Source organism: Asparagus officinalis, chromosome 7 (genome assembly GCF_001876935.1).
Source record: "Asparagus officinalis chromosome 7, Aspof.V1, whole genome shotgun sequence".
Classification (NCBI taxonomy): Eukaryota; Viridiplantae; Streptophyta; class Magnoliopsida; order Asparagales; family Asparagaceae; genus Asparagus; species Asparagus officinalis.
The window spans coordinates 22,481,595-22,502,737 of record NC_033800.1 but is presented as its reverse complement, the minus strand read 5'-3'; the positions used below and the strand labels follow the sequence as shown (position 1 = coordinate 22,502,737).

At 39.6% G+C, this 21,143-nt stretch overlaps 1 pseudogene; it reads left to right on the top strand.

Moving 5' to 3' along the window:
* On the top strand, positions 10,173-20,486 carry LOC109846811 (annotated as a pseudogene).

Below are 21,143 nucleotides of genomic sequence, written 5' to 3'. Positions count from 1 at the left end.
AATGAGTCCACCTACTGGGAGTCCTCCTACCGAAGTTAATCCCGAATCCGGTGGCGACGAATCTGCACTAAGAGCTCCTAAAAGGCCGAGATCCGATGTGTGGAATTTTTTTGAGAAGATAGACGTCACCAAGGATGAACACGGTAAGATCATCACCCAGAAAGCTAAATGTGCGTTGTGCGACCAGACTTTCCAAGCTTATCATAAGAGCGGCACCAACCACCTCAAACGCCATTTAGATAAACACAACAAAGGCCAGACTCCTCAAGGGGATATCCGACAATCTATGATTTCTCAATCCTCCTCTTTTGGTAGTCTCGATAGTTGGAATTATGATGCTTCCCGAGTCAAGAAATGCGTAATTAGGTTTATCGTTCTTAAAAACCTTCTTTTTAAATTAGTAGAAGATGATGAATTTGAAGATTTGTTTAGAGATGGTTTTTATCCCGCATTTACAAAATTTTTTCGTCAAACCTATCAACATGATATTTTAAAATATTATCAGGAGGAACAAGGAAAAATAATTTATTATTTTAAACATTTAAACTATAAATTTTCTTTAACTTCTGATATTTGGACATCTAGAGTGGAAACTGGTTATTTATGTATCACAACACACTAGATTGATGAAAATTGGTAAATGTTTAAAAGAGTTGTTTCTTTTATTATAATTGAAGAGTCACATACTGGTATTAATATTGCAAATTTAATAATTGAAGAACTTATAAAACTAGAAATTGATCAAAAAATATTTTCTCTTTCACTAGATAATGCAAGTAATAACAATGTAGCTGTTGATTTTATCAAAACAACTCTGTCATCGTCATGTCATGGTAAACTTTTTCATGTTAGATGTATCTATCATATTTTAAATTTAATTATTCAAAGTGCATTTTCTGAAATTAAACCCATGATAGAAAAGGTTAGAACAGTTGCTAATATGCATAATACTTCTGAAATGAGAATTAAAAGATGGAAACAATATTGTAAAAGAAAAAACTATAAGCCCAGACTAATTCCAAAAGATATTGACCATAGGTGGAATTCTACCTATGCAATGTTAAGTGTAGTAATAGAATACAAAGAAATTATAAATAATTTTATAAATTTTATGCTTTTAGTTCTAGCTCTGGTAGTACTTATGGAATACTAAAGATGAATAAATAATTATATATATAATTTAAATGAGATGTTACAAGTCTTTTATGATGCTACAATGTTATTATCTAGTTGTTATTATCTAATAATTATTTTAGCTGCTTTACAAATTTTAAATATTCAAATTTCTTTTGCCAAATATCGTATGGATGATACTTTTGGAGCTATAATTTTTTAAATGGAGAAAAAAATTTAATAAGTATTTTAGGCCTATTCCTCATATTTTTGGTTTGAGGGTTCTTATTGATCCATGTTTGAAGGATATTGGCATTCGAAGTTTGTTACAATAATTGTATGGTAGACAGATTATAGACTTAGATGATAGATCCACCCTTACTGCCACTTCTCATCATTTAGCTATTAGAAATTATTTTCAAACATTATATGATAAGTATGCAGCTAGACATGGTGTAGTTACACAACAGTGTACAGCTTTGGCTCCTTCGAGCACGGACCGAGGTAAAAGTATAAGTTTTGATAGGTATGCAATAGTAGCTGAACTAACTGGTGGATCTAGACTTGGATCAGCATTAGAGGTTTCTGAAATAGATAAATATTTATCTGCTTCCTTAGTTAAATATTAAGGAAATGCTTTAGATATTTTACAATGGTGGAGAGTATATGGATCAGTTTCATATCCTATACTTTCCACCATGGTTCGTGACTTACTAACAGTGCAGGTTTCGACAGTAGCTTCGAAGCCTTCAGCACAGCAGGACGTTTGATCGACTACCACAAGACATGCTTAGATCCGTATACTATATAAGCGATGATGTGCTTACAAGATTGGTGGAGGTACGAGAAGCGAACGCAAGATATCGATCGGATGGCTATAATTGAAGATAAATTTGAAGAGTTGGGACTAGCAGACAGGTATAAAGATTAGATAATATTCATCAAATTGTAATTTTTATTTCTTAGCTTTAAATTTGTAATGAATTATTCCGGAAAAAGTTACAAATAATAGTGATATATGTGAGTAGGTGCCAACCTAGTTGGGATGTACTCATCTATTATGATGCGGCGAATTCCAAAATAAATTTATAATTATAAATGAATTACTAATTATTAATAAAGAAGTTATTTTTATCATATTTTATTTTTATAATTTTTTGTACTTATAATTTATGTCATTTCAAGTTATTAAAAAAATTTATGTCATTTTCTATAATTTTATGTATATTTTATGATTTATGGGGATTTTTAAATTTTATAAAAAAAAATTTTAAAAAAACCAAAAAAAACGGGGCCGGTCCGGAGCCCGGCCTGCTTAGGCCCGGGCCCGGGTCCGAGCTTCGGTTTTACCGGGCTCGGTCCCGATTTTCTGGGCCGGCCCGGATGGACAGCCCTATGTGGGCTTTATCTTGAGCTGGATCCACAACAATATTCTCTTTTTGGAAAACTCAAAACAAGGGCTTATGCATTAATATTTTGTAGTTCATTACAGAATTTTCATACTCTGCATTCATGACTCTTATCTCAGAAGCTACCTCAACTTTTTGTGTTCCCACATGAGCGGATATACTTTATAAATATGCTACTCATTTATCATAAAAAATCAGACCCTCGCCTTCATCCCTCGCAATCTCTACGGGCAATTCTGCCGCCTTGCCTACCTCTACTTCTTCTTCCTCATTGTTTGTCTCTGTTTTCGTTGAAAGTTGGTTTTATTGTGGAATCCATTATATTTTTGATCACTTACAATGAATTCAAAAGAAAATAGCCTTTTTATAAGACCTCTCTTACACAATTAACAATAGAATTACAACTTTCTAGAAAATAACACAGAAATTGTTTATCAACTCCTGCTTTTGTGGGATCTTTTCCTGTGCTGGGAGTGCGTTAGCCTGTGGACCACAAATTACTAGATTCTGATTGAACCGTGAAAGCTTCTGGATATTCTTCTTCGTTTATCGAAGTAAGAATTTTAAGCAAATATCTTATCGATGTAAGGTGTTCATTCTTCCAAAGATCAAGTTTAAGCTTAGATCTCTATGAATCACCAAAAGCTGCTTAAAAGTGTTTATGAAAGATGAAGACTCTCTCTCTTGCTCAAAATCGCCAAAAGCTTGAGTTTCTATGCTCTAGTTCTGCTCTCTGTCCTTAACCTCGTGTGTAGGAAGGTATTTATAGCCTCTGGGAGTCATATCTGTTAGAAATAATGCAAAATAACTAATGCTAACTTTCTCCTTTGGGCGCGGCAGTGAACACTGCCATGGCCAAAGGAGGTAGTTTTTCCTCTTTCATAACCGTTTTCACCACCTTTAATTTCCATTATTTCAACGGTTATGGGCTTGATTTCTGCTTGTAACTGCTCCCCCACGTTCATAAGTGATCCCCAGGAGTTAATAAGCCATGTGTGCTGTACGAAACTCAAGAAAACTATCAAAAATAACATTTTCAGATTCTCAGTGTGTGCGGCAGTCGTAACTATCGCGTATTGCAGCGACAGTTACCACTGTCACGCACCTCCGAGATAGTTTACATTATCTCGGGTATTTTGGCTCTAACTTCCTCGTCCGACCTTGGAATTAGGTGATCTAAGATGCATTAGAAAACTAACAAATAGATCTATAGCTTTTGTCTTTTAAGCTTCTTCAGATTTGGACCATATCATGGCTTAAACTATCATGCATTGCCGCGGCAGTTACCAGTATTGCGCACCTTCGAGGTAGTTTCCATTATCTGGGATATTTTGGCTCTAACTTCCTCGTTTGATCTCTGAATTAGGTGATACAAGATGCGATGGAAAGCTAACGAAGAGATATATAACTTTTATCTTTTGAGATTCTTCAGATTCGGATCGTATTATGGCTTAAATTATCGTGCATTGCCGCAGTAGTTACCACTACCGCGCACCTTCGAGGCAGTTTGTATTGTCTCAGGTATTTTGGCTCTAAATTTCTCGTGCGATATAGGAATAAGGTGATCCAAGATGCGTTGAAAAGCTAGTAAATATATCTACAACTTCCCATAGGCGAGACACTCTCTTTATTTGTGTGCCACCTTCTACTGCCGTGCCTATGCGCGTCAGTGTACCTTGTCGCGCACCTCCGAGGTAGTTTGCGTTATCTCGGATATTTTGGCTCTAACTCCCTCGTCTGATATCGGAATGAGGTGATCTAAGATGTGTAGGAAATTTAGTGAAGAGCTCTACAAATTCCCATAGGCTAGACACTTACTTTGCTTGTGCGTCATCTTTCACTGCCGCACCTATGCGCGTCAGTGTACCTTGTCGCGCAACTCCGTGGCAGTTTGCGTTGTCTCGGGTAATTTGGCTCTAACTCCCTCGTCCGATATCAGAATAAGGTGATCCAAAATACATTAGAAATCTAGTGAAGAGATCTACAACTTTCCATAGGCAAAACACTCTCTTTACTTGTGCGTTAGATTCCACTACCGCGCCTATGCGCGTCAGTGTACCTTGTCGCGGGTATTCATGTTGTTCTTCTATGTTGTTTCACATGTTCCTTTGCTTCTTTTAGCTTTGGATGATCCCTTATGACTTAGATAATGACATTTATTATTTTCTCTTTGTCTTGAGCTGTATTTGGATATCTATAAATATTTTTAGACGTCTACAGATAACCCCTCCAAAGTATCTCAGACTCATTCTTTTATAGAGGAGTCTGGGACACTTTGAATAAGACAGGTCTTATTTGCAATCCCTTCAGTATTTAGTTAAGGAGATCGTATAGAAGGACATGTGAACAACTTCAATTCTTGACTTTTTCATCTTTTAGTCTACTCAGTGCTTTGTAAAATAGCTAAAATTCTTCCGGTGCTGCGTTTATCACTTGATCGTTGTCAAAATCTTAAACTGAAACTAATGTTTTGATTCGTGAATTTACTCTTGTCATTGAACTGATTGTCTTCATTGGGAATTCATATCTGGATCGCAATTGAATCCCCTAAGATCATCCATTAAATTGGACTTTTTTCCTTAGCCTTATTTTAGTGAAAATCATTAACGCGTTGACCAGCGTCAATCTTCACTGTAACGCGTTAACCGGCATTAACACAGTTTATACTCGTGTGTTTGCTGGAGTCTACAAAGTTTAAGCTATTACAGCGTTGGAGCATGGCGGTCCCGAGTGTCGAGGCTACAGGACTAATTTTTCAAGTCGGTTCTTCTGCAAGTATGGATTTTATCCTGAGTTTGTCGGATACTCAAGTCACGAGGCCAACTAATGAAGCTGGTGCATCAGTGACTATCGTATTTATAAGATTTTTAGCAAACCCTCAGCCATTAACGGATTTGATAAACCTTTACCGACTACCGTTTGAATCGGGCTAGCATGCAGATTGTTTAAGTCCGTTCTGTATGTAATATTATGCTAAGAGAATAAACTCTCTTAGACCTCTCGTTCATGGAAGAAATCGAGAGGGGATTTTGGCTTTGGACCTAACTGTTTAAATGTTTGACCAAATAGGAATTTGAGACGATCCTAACTGTTTAAATGTTTGACCAAATAGGAATTTGAGACGATCCTAACTGTTTAAATGTTTGATCGTTTAATTTATGGACCTCTCGTTCATGGAAGGAATCGAGAGGGGATTTTGGCTTTGGTCCTAACTGTTTAAAGGTTTGACCAAATAGGAGTTTGAGATGATCCTAACTATTAAAAGGTTTGATCGTTTAATTTGTAGACCTCTCGTTCATGGAAAAAATCGAGAGGAGATTTTGGATTTGGTCCTAACTTTTTAGAGGTTTGACCAAATGGGAGTTTGAGACGATCCTAACTATTAAAAGGTTTGATCATTCAATTTGTAGACCTCTCGTTCATAAAAGGAATCGAGCGGATATTTTAACATTCGTATTCAGCTATGATAACCTCGTATCCACCCCAACAGTTTTTAACCTCTTATATCAGTCGGAGGTTCGGGAAACAGTTTATACTCGTATACCCTTTGGAGTGCATGGAGAAGCAGTTTATACTCGTATACTCTTTGGAGTTACATGGAGAAGCAATTTATACTCGTATACTTTTCGGAGTTACATGGAAAAGCAGTTTATACTCATATACTTTTTGGAGTTACATGGAGAAGCACTTTATACTCGTATACTCTTCGGAGTTACATGGAGAAACAGTTTATACTCGTATACTCTTCGGAGGGAGTTACATGGAGAAGCAGTTTATACTCATATAATCTTTGGAGTTACATGGAGAAGCAGTTTATACTCGTATATTCTTTGGAGTTACATGGAGAAGCAGTTTATACTTGTATACTCTTTGGAGTTACATGGAGAAGGAGTTTATACTCGTATACTCTTTGGAGTTATATGTCATCCTTATTTGGCTTGTTTTGCCGTTATAACACCAGAGTCAACTAAGGCTTGGATTTTGTTTTTGAGGCTAAAGCAAACCTTAGTGGGATGAAGAACCCTTCTGTGATACACACAGTAGTTTGGATCTGTAATTCTCTTAGCTCCCTCCTGGTCTTTAATAGGTGGTAACTCGATTTTTCATTGGCGAGGAGGTATTTCAAGATGGCTGGAATTTCTTTATTTTTGAAAGAATACTCCTTCTGGAACTTCGGATCGGGAGTCTTCTGTTGCCTCCGAGGTTGCGGTTGTAACGTTTGATTGGCATTCATAGCGGTTGCAGGTGTCGTCGGTTGATTTCTCTCAACTTTCTTTCTTTTAAGAAAGCACTCGCCTTGTTCACCGTGTAATTTTAACTCCTTCTAGGTTTTGGATGGTACAACCTCCAGGACTTCCAGGACATTAATGGAGAGATTGTTGTGGTATGTCTACAAGATGAATTTCTCTATGACAGGATCCTTGCAATTCATTGCCTTGTTGCGGAAGTTCTTGTAAAAATTATTAACTGACTCTCCGTCTTTTTGTTTCTCAACCAGAAGGGTTCCGATTGACACTTCAGTGTCATCATCGTAGAAATTACTGAGGAACAAACTTTTCATCTCATCCCAGCAGTTAATACTCCCAGGCTTGAGACGTTGGTACCAATCGAAGGCGGGCCCACGAAGAGTGCCAACGAATAATCGGACCATCAAAGCCTCATTTTCAGAGATCATGCCCAAATGAGAGTTAAAATAAATCAAGTGCTGAGTAGGCGATCTCTTCCCGTCAAATGGTGTGAAGTTAATCAGATTGAATTTTGCTGAGTACGGGGTTGAATCCCATTCTCTTGGATAGGGACACGAAACACTTGTCTTCTTTACTTCATGAGCAGACATTAAAGCATTAACTTTATTTTCAAGGTCTTGCATTTTCTTATCCTCGTCTTCATCTCTCTTTGAGTGATGTTGAGGAGAAATAATTAGGCCACCCCAGTGTTATTAAGAGGTGCAACTGAACTACCCCCAATATTATTATTGGGAGGATCCGTTGAACTACCCTCAGCATTATGTTATTAGGAGGTGCATCAGCAAAAATGACTTCATCAACTTCTGGATCACTGTCATCTGCAACATTTTGAGTGTGGCGGCTGGATTCCGCTCGCCGACTGGACTCAGAAGGTTAAAGCCGTTTAGCTTACAATTCTCTCATTTGTTGAGTAGCCAACTCCATTTTCGTCTTCATCTCAGTTCTAATTTCTTCACGTTGTTTGGTTAGAGCTTCTTGAAGCATTTGAGAAAACTGATCAGGGGTGATTGTGAATGATTCCCTGGCTTGTCCTACACTGGACATTGTATCATCAGAGGTAACTGCAGAACAAGTATCTGAGAGTTACTCATCTGAAGACAACCATTCATGCATTCTCCTATAATCTCTACGTCTAGTAGCCCTTATCTGTAGCCGTGACATTCTTTGAGAGAGGCTCTGATCAACTCTCCCTCCCGGAGAAAAATCAGGATTAGGGTTGACTGAATGTCGTTTTCCTCTGTCGGTCATATTGATAGTGACCTCTGGAAGCTTATTATGTTGAACGGCAGATATTCTTTTACGAAAATGCTTTGGCCTGGGCTTTGATGTTTCGGTAGAAAATCTCTGGAATACAGAAACCCCCTGGCGGTTCGACTTTTGAGCAGCTGCATTCAAACAATACTGCTTTGATAAGCTTTTCACATACACAATGAGGACTTGTTTCTTGAACAGTCGTTTTTTGTGATTTGTTTTCACCCTTAGATTGATAGTACAGCTCATCAGTATGGTGACCAGAGCAACTTATCTTTTGTGTTTGAACCTTGTTGACATACGCAGGACGACTTGTTGTCGCCTCTAAGTGATCCAAGGTTATATGTTTAGATCCAACCCCTTGCGGGCATGAAGTCTTTACAGGCCCCAAACGAGAAGAAATTAAAGTTTTCCCCTCCTGGGATTACTTTATCCTGATAGGAGAATACTTACAACACTCAGTATAAGAATTTACTCGGGGTTCGTTTATCGGACCTAAGCGTTCTTTGATTGGAGCTTTGCCTTGATCATCAGGTAAATGACCGAGATGATCCTCCATTGTGACTTTGAATTTTGACAGGTCAGGACTGACCTAAGGCTTCACCGGTGATGTAGCAGATGTGGTTACAATAGACGGACCAGACACAGACGTTAGACGAAGTTGAAAAAGAGACATCGGCAACTTTTCTTTGGCTGTGACAGTGGAGACTGCCGCGATTGAAGGATGTGACCCGCCAATTTGAATTTTGCATAAGTTCAGATTTAGGAATCCAAACTTTGTGATTCTTTGGTGATTCTTTAGACACCATTTCCTTTTTTCCTCCTCGTCTTTGTTGCAAGAGAGCAAGGGCATGAGCGGCGTTCGCACGACGCTTTTGTATACGTTCTTTGAGGGTCGAACGAGCCCTTTTGACGAGAGTCCATTCCTCCATCGTAAGTTTAGTAGAGATGTGAGTGGTTTGTCATTGGGATGACTAGACCACTTGATGCTTCCTCGACTCTAGGTCCGCGTAGCAGCGAACCCCGTCGGTTTGTTCTAATATCTTAGCCATTTGACGAGCGAGAAGTTAGCGTTGTCTCTGACGAGCCTTCTTCGTCAGAGTTGGTAAACTTCGATCAAACGATTCCTTAATTAGGGAGGAATCATCGTGAAGCCTTCTTCGTCAGAGTTGGTAAACTTCGATCAAACGATTCCTTAATTAGGGAGGAATCATCGTGAGCAGAGCTTCCGGCTTTGGGGGTCGCCGGGATAATGTTGCGAGGGGAGGCCTCGGCAGCGATTGGGTGAGTTTTCACCTTGGACCTTCTTTGGCATGTAAGCCTTCTTCAATGGTGAGATCCTCTTATACTTGCGAGACAATAAAGATCTTGAAGAGGATGATGAGAGATATTCCTCAAACTTGGTTTGGTCGAACTCGTACTCGACCATGGATTCAACCGGTATCTTGATCGGCTGCGATACGACGGTCTCGGTAGTGATACCGTTGGCTCCCACTGTGGTTGTCAGTTTGTTTTCGTCGAAAGTTGGTTTCATTGTAAAATCCATTATATTTTTCATTGCTTACAATGAATTCAAAAGAAAATAGCCTTTTTATAAGATCTCTCTTACATAATGAACAAAAGAATTACAACTTCCTAGAAAATAACACAGAAATTATTTATCAACTCCTGCTTTTGTGGGATCTTTGCCTATGCCGGGAGTGCGTTAGCTTGTGGACCACCGATTCACAAGATTTTGATTGATCCGTGAAGACTTCGGAATATTCTTCTTCGTTTATTGAAGTAACAATCTTAAGCGAATATCTTATCGATGTAAGATGTTCACTCTTCCAAAGATCAAGTCTGAGCTTAGATCTCTAGGAATCACCAAAAACTGCTTAAAAGTGTTTATGAAAGATGAAGACTCTCTCTCTTACTCAAAATCGCCAAAAGCTCAAGTCTCTATGCTCTAATTCTGCTCTCTGTCCTTAACCTCGTGTGTAGGAAGATATTTATAGCCTTTGGGAGTCATACCTGTTAGAAATAATGCAAAATAACGGATGCTAAATTTCTCCTTTGGACGCGATAGTGGACACTACCACGGCCAAAGGAGGTAGTTTTTCCCCTTTCATAACCGTTCCCACCATCTTTAATTGCTATTATTTCAGCGTTTATGGGCGTGATTTCTGCTTGTAACTGCTCCTCCACGTTCATAAGTGATCCCCAATAGTTAATAAGCCATGTGGGCCATACGAAACTCAAGAAAACTATCAAAAATGATGTTTTTAGCTTCTCAGTGTGCGCGGCAGTCGTAACCGTCGCGTATTACCGTGGCAGTTACCACTGACGCGCCCCTCCGAGATAGTTTACGTCATCTCAAGTATTTTGGCTCTAACTTCCTCATCCGATCTCGAAATTAGATGATCAAAAATGCGTTTGAAAGATAACGAAGAGATCAACAACTTTTATCTTTTGAGTTTCTTCAGATTTGGATCATATTATGGCTTAAACTATCATGTATTGCCGCGGCAGTTACCACTGCCGCGCACCTCCAAGGCAGTTTGCGTTATCTTGATTATTTTGGCTCTAACTTTCTCGTCCGATATCGGAATGAGGTGATCTAAGATGCGTTAGAAAGCTAGTGAAGAGATCTACAACTTCCCATAGGCGAGCCACTCTCTTTGCTTGCGTGTCACCTTCCACTACCGCACCTCTGCGCGTCAGTGTACCTTATCGCGGGTATTCATGTTGTTCTTCTATGTTGTTTCATCTGTTCCTTTGCTTCTTTTGGCTTTGGATGATCCCTTATAACTTAGATAATGACATTCATTATCTTATCTTTGTCTTGAACTATATTTGGATATCTATAAGTATTTTTAGACGCCTACAATCTCAACCAAGTCCCACAAGTCAACATGGTCGGCAGCGCCACCGCATTGCTCCCCCTCGGCCTCGTTCTAATTCTGACCGCCATCAGAGACGCCTTCGAGCCCTACCAGCGTCGTGAGTCTGATATCGAGCAGAACAATCGTGTCGCTTTAGTTTTCAATCAAGAAACCAACTCTTTTGATTCTAGGAAATGAAAGGAGATGTGTTCTGGGGAGATTGTTAAGCTTTGTAAAGTCGAGAGCCCTCCTTGTGGTCTGGTGCTTTTATCTTCATCTGACCCATCTGGGTCTGCTTACGTTTAGACTTTAAATCTTGATGGGAGTCTAATCTCATGACGAGATGCGCTCTGCACCAGTTCGCAGATTGAGTGCCCGAGTCCTGGACTCGTGCTCTGATCAAATGCGAGATGCCCAATTTGAATATTCATGGGTCTCAAGGGTCAATTGGGGTTGAGGATGGGAGAGAGATATCGCTTGGACTCAACAATGTGGTGTTCAGGGGATGCGAGATTAAGAATGCAGAGTGGGTTTTCGGGATTGCGGTCTATGTGGGTATGGAGACCAAGGTTATGCTTAATAACTCAGGTGCTCCATCGAGAGGAGCAGGTTAGAGACTCGTATGAACCGCGAGATCATGGTATTGGCAGTCATGCATCATGGCGGGCAGTCATCATGGTCGTTATGTGCTGTTTAACCACTACACTGGGTGGGTTCATATTGAAGAATGATTATGATGTACTCGATATATTGCCTTAGTATAGGAGAAAGGATTATTCGAGTAAGACAACGAAGGATTACAAGTATGATGGATTGCATTGGAACTCTTGTATGAATTCTTGAAATCAGTTATCTTGTTCTAGAGTTTTATACCCATTGCGCTTTACATTACCATGTAGGTTGGGAGACTGACACAGTCGGTGAGGATGAGTAGAGATATGAGCATGTGTCATGAGGCGACAGATAGTAAGTTGCAGTGTAGAGCTTTGAATATAATAAGGATCTGGGGCAGATTAAGTATATATTTTCGGATAAGACTGGGACGTTGACGGAGAATAAGATGGTCTTTCAACATGCTAGTGTTCGTGGAGTTAATTATTGTCATGGGGAGGATCCGATCCCTGTCGAGGTGCCTCCTCATCATACCGTAGGTGAGGACTCGTCTCTAGCGTGTTTATAGCTTTGATAATAACTCATTGCCTGATAGACTTGTGATTAGTTTTATTATATGTTTTTCATATTGCTATAATCATCTTCTATTTGATATTAGATGGATTTTCTTCAGATTTGATGTTCAATATATATACCTGATATATATTTTGACATCTAATATACATACTTGAATGAAGTGCATTTTATCTTGTTTCAAGCAGTAAATGGGCAGGTACGGAAACCAAAAGTGACAGTCAATGCAGATCCTAATCTTGTTCAATCATTGGAAAGAGGAACTGGAACTGGGGAAGGAAATCATGCTCGCAACTTCTTCCTGGTTTTGACATTGTGCAATACAATTGTGGACACAGCAGATCCCTCAGCGAAGTTGATTGATTACCAGGGCGAGTCACCTGATGAACAGGCACTGATATATGCTGCCGCAGCCTATGGATTTGTTCTAGTGGAACAAACATCTGGTCCTATCGTCATGGACGCTCCCGGGCAGAGGCAGAGGTGCAGTCTATATTCGCTTGTTTTTGCAAATATATGTTGATACTTCTGCACTCTAATGGCGTATAGTTCTTGAGATACTATAGTCTCGTTGCAGAATGGTCAGTGCAGCTCACCAGATTTTTTATTTGCAAGATTCCATTCAAGTGGAAACTGGAAAAGTTTCGTTTGCAAATTTTACATTTCTATCATCTTCCTCACTGCCATTTAGTTTTCAATGTAATTTGGGTCATCTATGGAGCACGACTTGAATTTAAAAATATATATATATCGAGAGAGAAATGGTTTAATTTCTACGACAGATGCTCTGAAAATGTTTTCCTCTAATGTCATTTTGTTTATAATCTATTAGAATATAAAATTATAACCCTTAGCCCTGACTAAGAGTCTTAGTTTTGGTGTAGTGGCGTGGTCCTTTTGACATAACATTGGAGCAACCCAAGTTGCTAGCCACAAATTTCTAAAGCGAATTTAAAAAATAACAGTTCAGTAAGTCTGGATTTGGCTCATGAAAGAGCTCTCAACCTGCACTACCATGTTAGAATATACAATTATAACCCTCAACCCTCACCATAGTTTTGGTGTAGTGGCAACATGGTAGGGTCCTTTGACATAATTGTCATGTTTTTCTCCATTATGTTTTACTACCAATTGTTGGGGGAGAAATTGAGCTCAATCTAGAGTTGATAGGCTTTATACAGAAGCTATGAACCAATTTTAACCCAAAAACTATAGCTACTAGATACTGTCCCCAACTTTTATTTTAAACTCATAATTCTTTCTAATCTTATCCAATATGAGACTGTACTCACATATTAATAATCTCAGCAACTCCCTTAGTTTGTGAGTATAGTTCAATCTTCAACTATACCTCAATCTTCCACGGAATTCACTAACATTTGCACTACTTTACTCATGGGCTAACTCAGACTAACTCTCTAGCTTTTAGCACCACTTTACTTTTGAGGGTTCTTCATACGCCTTTAGGCTTCACATTGAACTTCACTTTTTTTTAAATAAGTTGGCCTTAACTTTAGCTCAAATATCATTTGTTAGAGGAGAAATCGACTCAATCTAGAGTTGACTAGCTTTAAACTGAAGATATAAATCAATTTTAACTAAAAAACTATAACTACTAGGTATTGGTCCCACTTTTATTTTAGACTCAAAACTCTTTCTTAGCTTATCCAATATGGGACTATACTCACCTAATAATAATCTCAACACCAGTAACTGCCTCCATGTTAATGTATTCCAGCCTATAGCCACTCTTCCATTTGTATAAGTTAGCTGGAAAAAAAAACGTTCTTGGCAACTCAGGTTTAAAATTTTGGGTATTCACGAGTTCGATAGTGATCGCAGGAGAATGTCAGTTATCGTTTGTTGCCCTGACAAATCCAGAATACTATTTGTCAAAGGGGCAGATAATTCAATGTTTAGTGTTATCGATGACACCTCAAATAATATATTGGAAGACACGAGGACCCATCTTCATTCATGGTCGTTCATACTCATCCATGGGATTGAGAACTCTGGTCATTGGCATGAGGGAATGACAACTGAAGGGTTTGAAGACTGGCACAAGGACTATGAAAAAGCAAGTACCAGTTTATCTAGAAGAAAAGATTTACTAAAAGTTGTTGCAGTCAGAATGTTAGGCAATTAAAAAACAATATGTTCAAATAATGAGTGTAGCAAAAATAAGAATGTTGCGATGGTCTTGTGGGTATACATTAAAAAATAGGATAAAAAATAAAAAAACAAGTACCAATTTATCTTGGAGAAAAGATTTACTAAAAGTTGTTGCAGTCAGAATGTTATGCAATTAAAAAATAATATGTTCAAATAATGAGTGTAGCAGAAATAAGAATGTTGCGATGGTATTTTGGGTATACAATAAAATATAGGATAAGAAATGAAAAAGCAAGTACCAGTTTATCTTGGAGAAAAGATTTACTAAAAGTTGTTGCAGTCAGAATGTTAGGCAATTAAAAAACAATATGTTCAAATAGTGAGTGTAGCAGAAATGAGAATGTTGCGATAATCTTGTTGGTATACATTAAAAAATAGGATAAGAAATGAATGCATCCGTAGTAAATTAGAGGTTGCGTCTATTGAGGATAAAATGAGAGAGAATAAATTAAGATGGTTTGATCATTTACAAAGGAGATGTGAACGCCTTGAGACTAGTGGGGGCCACATCCCACGTGAACTGATTGTGGAGAGCTTTTTCACGTGATTGTAAATTGCGTGAAAAGAAAAGCTGAGTGAAGAGATAAGATCACGACCCACAACCCGAAACTATTTTTGCAGCTATATATAGCTTTTATTCTTCCTAGGGTTTTGTGATTAAGCAGAGGGGAAGATTTGGGCAGCGTTCTTTTCTTTGGCGGCTTCAGTGCAGGGCTTGGGAAAAGCAGCGTGTAGAAGGGGTTCGCGCAGGAGCAAAGGACGGCTGGTAAAGGCACAATACGAAAAGCAGAGAGCAGTTGCAAAGAGAGAGAAAAGTTAGCGGCTTTCTTTGGCTTCGTGCAAATAGGCTTTTGTGCTTTTGAGAGAGATATTTGTGTGAGGGATCTGAGAGTTTGTGAGAGGGTTTAGGCAGTGAGATTGTAAACCCTAGTTGTATTCTCTCCCTCTAATAGTAGATCTCCCCCTCCTTGCCCCGTGGGTGTAGGCAGTTTGCCGAACCACGTAAAATTGGTTTGTTTATATTTATGGCCATTGTAATAGTTTTTAGGATCCCTCGACAAGTCAGTCCTAGAACTGATGAGAGGAAGAGCCGATATCTCACTTTGTTGAGATATTCACTTCAGATTCTTGTCTCCTTAGTGAGACGGGAATTCTTATTGATTTTTGTCTCTTATTGTGCATCAGAAACTCTGCCGAAATTTCTACTGCGCACAACAAGTGGTATCAGAGCCCAGGTTCCAGATCTAGGGTTTGGTTGGAGGAGTAGATCAATTTGGAGGCTCGTCTAGGGCTTCGTTTGGTGATAAAGGTGAGATCTTTTGGTAAAGACTCTATCTTTTTAGTTTTGGATCTATTCTTCATTCGTTGGTGCGTTAAGAAAGACGTCGGGGAAAGAAGGTGCTTCAGGTATCGAGGGTGGTGCTTCTGGCACGAAGACCATTCAGAGTTTGAATATCCACTCTATGAAGATAGATGTGAAAAAGTTTAATGGCGCAAATAACTTTGGATTATGGAGATGCGAGGTTTTGGATGCGCTGAACGCGCAGAATTTGGAGGATACATTGGAGTTAGATGGCAAGCCATATGACATTGAAGAGAAGGTTTGAAAGAAGATGAATCGAACGGCGTGTGGTGTGATTAGGTCTTGTTTGACTCAAGATTTAAAATATAATGTGATGAATGAGACTTCTGCGAAGAAGATTTGGGAGATTCTCGAAAGCAAGTATTTGACCAAGAGTGTGGAAAATCGCTTGCATTTGAAGATGAGACTTTATCGTTTCCAATTGAAGAAGGAAACCTCCATTAGAGATCACATGAACCACTACACCAAGCTTTTTGCGGATTTGGCGAATGTGGATGTCATGATTAAAGATGAGGACAATGCATTGCTGTTGTTGAGTTCCTTGCCCGACGAGGAATATGAGACCTTCGTCCTTACTCTGATTAATGGAAATGCATCTCTTTTGTATAGTGAGGTCACTACTGTACTGGTGAATTATCAGCTTTAGAAGAAGGATAATGAGACTTCAACTGAGTCGGTAGCAGAGGCGTTGCCCGCAAGAGGGAAGGGTCCAAACCGAAAGAATTAGAAGTCACAGTCTAGAGTAGGACATCCTACAATTGGCGCAAGAGGGAAGGGTCCAAACCGAAAGAATTAGAAGTCACAGTCTAGAGTAGGACATCCTACAATTGGAAAAGATCAGTGTGCTTGGTGCAGAGTAGGACATCCTACAATTGGAAAAGATCAGTGTGCTTGGTGCAAGAAGACTGGTCATTAGAAGAAAGATTGTCTAAAGCTCGACGAATGGATGAAGAATAAGCAGAAGGGGAAAGGGAAGCAACCATCATCAGAAGCAAACATCATATCGGATGGTAATATTTCTGACTCTTCTATTTATTCGCTTTCTATCAGTCCTACATGTAGCTATTCAGAGAAATCCGAGTGGATGTTGGATAGTGGTGCGACCTATCATGTGTGCCCTAGAAGGGAATGGTTCTCTAATTTTGAGAAACTGGATAGTGGTGTGGTGTACATAGCTGATAACCGTGCATGCCAAATCCTTGGGATAGGAAGAATTCGCATAAAAATGTTTGACGGGACTGTTAGAGAGTTATATGATGTGAGATATGTTCCTTCCTTGAGGAAGAACTTGATCTCGATTGGAGCTTTGGTTGGAGAGGGTCTAAATGTTCGAATTAAGGACATAGTTCTTAAGATTGTGGAAGACTCTCGGATTATGATGAAGGGCGTCAGGAGGAATAACCTGTATTACTTGACTGGAGGTATAGTGGCAGGTGGAGAACTGGCGACTTCTATTGATTCGACTAGACTGCGGCATTTGGGGCTTGGCCATTCCAGTATTGATTCCTCGCATAGATTGAAAGAGGGTGCGAAGACCTACAATTTGAAGTCCAGTGAACATGTTGATGTGAGCAAGAAGACCAAGGTGAAGTTTGACACCTCTATTCACCGTGCTAAGGGTTGTTCTGGAGGAGTTCACATGGATGTTTGGGGGCCTTCCAAGGGGGCATCATTGGGAGATAATAGAAGTTTGGTGTCCTTTGTTGGTGGCTGTTCTAGGCGTGTTTGGGTTACAACCATATCCCCTATGGATAAAGTCCTAGTAGTCTCTAACAGTTTGAAAAAGTGTAAGATGGACAGAAAGGTGAATGTACTTCATTCTGATTTTGATGAGAGGTACAAGATGGACCTGTTTCTATTTTGGAGCCGAGCTCACGGCATTTTAGGATACTTCGTTGGAAAGAAAATCTTGGGGCAACTAGATAGGGTGATAAATTTGGAGAATCGTGCCTTGCTGGAGGAGGATCGGTGTTTGTTGTCAAGCAATGGTCTGCAGAAGAGTTTCTGGACTGAGGCTTCAACATATTTGAGTTATCCTATTAAAGAGTTGTCAACTACTGTGATTGGAGGTAAAACTCCATTGAAAGATAGGTCTGGTAGTGTCACTTTGGTTGAGGCTTCGATGAGGAAGCCAATTGCCTCTCAGCAGGTGGAGAGTCTTGGAAAGACCTTAGTTGTATCGCAGCGGGTGGAGATTGATGCTACTTCACATTGGGTGGAGATTATTCCATATACTCCAGGTCATTTTGCATCGTTTGGGATTCCAGCTGAGGTGATACAGTTTGGAGATCATTTAGTTTTGGATGCAGATGATGAGTTGGGTTTTGATTTGAGTGTAACTGATAAATACAGTTTGGATATGGCCATTGGTTCAGCTCAGGTGAAGGTGTTTGAGGCCATTGGAGGTGTTATCAGCCGCAAAGTTGATGATATTGGAGAAGAGTTGCGAACTCTTCTATTGGATTGAGGTCGTTCGCGTCCATTTGGGTGAACTACGTTCGGCTTGATTCCTTGGGCAAGAGGATACGTAGGCAGTCTTTACGATGCAGCCGGTTTGGATTTTGATGGGGGTGAGATCAATGTGGTGAGTTGATACCGACATTTGGAGAGTGTTTGCATTCTCATTTGGCTTCTCGACTTGTTGTGGATTGAGTCTGCTGTCGTGAATTGTTTCACTTCGTACTAGACGTAACAAGTGAGACATTTGGTTTGGTTTGTGTCGACTCAATTTTGGGAAAACTTCGCCGAGGTGGAGAATTATGAACGCCTTGAGACCAGTGGGGGCCACATCCCACGTGAACTGATTGTGGAGAGCTTTTTCACATGATTGTAAATTGCGTGAAAAGAAAAGCTGAGTGAAGAGATAGGATCACGGCCCACAACCCGAAACTGTTTTTGCAGCTATATATAGCTTTTATTCTTCCTAGGGTTTTGTGATTAAGCAGAGGGGAAGATTTGGGCAGCGTTCTTTTCTTTGGCGGCTTCAGTACAGGGCTTGGGAAAAGCGGCGTGCAGAAGGGGTTCGCGCAGGAGCAAAGGATGGCTGGCAAAGGCGCAGTACGAAAAGCAGAGAGCAGTTGCAAAGAGAGAGAAAAGTTAGCGGCTTTCTTTGGCTTCGTGCAAATAGGCTTTTGTGCTTTTGAGAGAGATATTTGTGTGAGGGATCTGAGAGTTTGTGAGAGGGTTTAGGCAGTGAGATTGTAAACCCTAATTGTATCCTCTTCCTCTAATAGTAGATCTCCCCCCTTCTTGCCCCGTGGACGTAGGCAGTTTGCCGAACCACGTAAAATTGGTTTGTTTGTGTTTGTGGTCATTGTAATAGATTTTAGGATCCCTCGACAAGTCAGTCCTAGAACTGATGAGAGGAAGAGCTGATATCTCACTTTGTTGAGATATTCGCTTCAGATTCTTGTCTCCTTGGTGAGACGGAAATTCTTATTGATCTTTCTCTCTTATTGTGCACCAGAAACTTTGCAGAAATTTCTGCTGCGCACAACAGGAGACCCCTTAGTGCACTGATTAGGAAAAGTGATAATATTAGAGTTAATGGGGCTAGGAGATCTAGAGGTCGACCTAGAATGATTTAGTTAGAAGCAATTAAGAAGAATATGATTAAGACTAACGTAATGGAGGAAATGACTTGCAACAGAATGGAATGGAAAAATAGGATTCATGTAGCTAACCCCAAACATTTAGAATAAATGCTTGGTTGTTGTTGTTGTTGTTGCACTCAAGGTAGAGAGAGATCTCCACATATTAGGAGCCTCTAGAGTCGAAGATAAGCTGCGGCAAGATGTACCTGAGGCTATAGAAACTCTGAGGCAAGCAGGGATTAAGGTTTGGGTTCTAACAGGGGACAAACAAGACGTGGTCATTTCTATTGGCTATTCATGCAAGCTTTTAACCGTTGCTATGACCCAGATCATCCTAAACTGCCACTCAGAGGAATCTGCTAAGGAGAGTCTTAATGATGCACTGTGTCCAAGAAGCTGATAGCAGGACAGAGTACCAAAGAGGGCATAAAACAGCACAGACTTCCTCTTGCGCTGATCATTGATGGGCCTTCTCTTGTTCACATTCTTAAATCCGAGTTGGAAGAAGAGGTAAATACGCAGAAAATAACTGGTGGAATCTGTGCTAAAATTTTCGGGTAAATTTCACGAAACCTTCGTGAATTTTTGGGCGCTTTGCGCATAACACCAAATACTTTATAAATATGATAAAAACCCCNCCATTCCAAACTATTGGAAATTATCATAAACAGCATTAACTTAAAGGGTAAAAGGTCTAAATTACCCTTTTCATGGTCTATCAACTATTACCCGAAAAACTTTCTTTCAATAAAATTTGTCTTTTTCAAGTTCAGGGAGGTTTGAAGAAAATTGTCTTTTGCTTGTTGAATTTTCGCTCATAGTTCCTAATAATGCAGCTATTTGAAGTAGCCATTGTATGCAATGCAGTTCTTTGTCGCCGAGTAGCTCCCCTGCAAAAGGCTGGAATAGTTTTTCTTATAAAAAGTAGAACCAGCTATCTGACTCTTTCCATCGGAGATGGTTAGCTTCTACTTATAATACATTCTATGCTATTCTTCACTAGTTCTATTGACACTATTTCTCATGGGATATTTCCTTTAATTTCTTCTTTTTTTTTCAAAGGTGCAAATGATGTTTCAATGATTCTAACGGCTGATGTTGGAATTGGGATCAGTGGTCAGGAAGGTCGTCAAGCCATTATGGCGTCTGGTTTTGCTATGGGACAATTCAGATTTCTAATGCTCTTTTTGTCTGTCCATATACACCATTTACAGGAAATGCCATGCCTTAGTTTTTGGGATTATTGGTAAGCATCTAATATAATTCTCATTATCTTAAACATACAGTAACATTATTGATCTCATTATCTCTACCAGTTCCTATCAAAGTTGGTCTGGCTGTGTTGCCTTCTATAAGACATCTATGTTAACTCTCAAGCTTTTCCAAATGGCATGAGATTCTTGCAACAAAATTCTCTTAGGAAATCATATAAAGCTTAGAATGGTCACAGTTGTGAAATTTCTGCAGCTTATGCAACAGGGAATTGTTTACTTGAAAAGGGTGACTGTGTTTTAGGGACTTGTCAATTTATGGTAGGCTGATAATAAGCTAAAGAAAGTAATGTAGTTCATTACAACTTTATGAACTGTTGTGCGCCGCGGAAGCCGATTCGACAAGTCAATAGCACACACAAGAACCCAAAATAGATCACAATAGAACACAAGCAATCCAATCACAACAAGAACACAAGATTTACGTGGTTCGGCAATGTGCCTACGTCCACGGGGCAATGAGGGGGAGTTTTACTAATGGAAATCAAGGGGAGTACAAATTAGGGTTACAAATCTTACCAAAACCCACAAATAAGCCCTCTTAATCTCTCCAAATGACTCCGACAATAGAAGCCCCAAATCTCCTCTGTCAGCTGCTCAAAATCTTCTCCCCTAAACCCTAAAAATGAGTTAAGGGTATTTATACAACTCCCAAATGAAACGGGTCTGAAACCC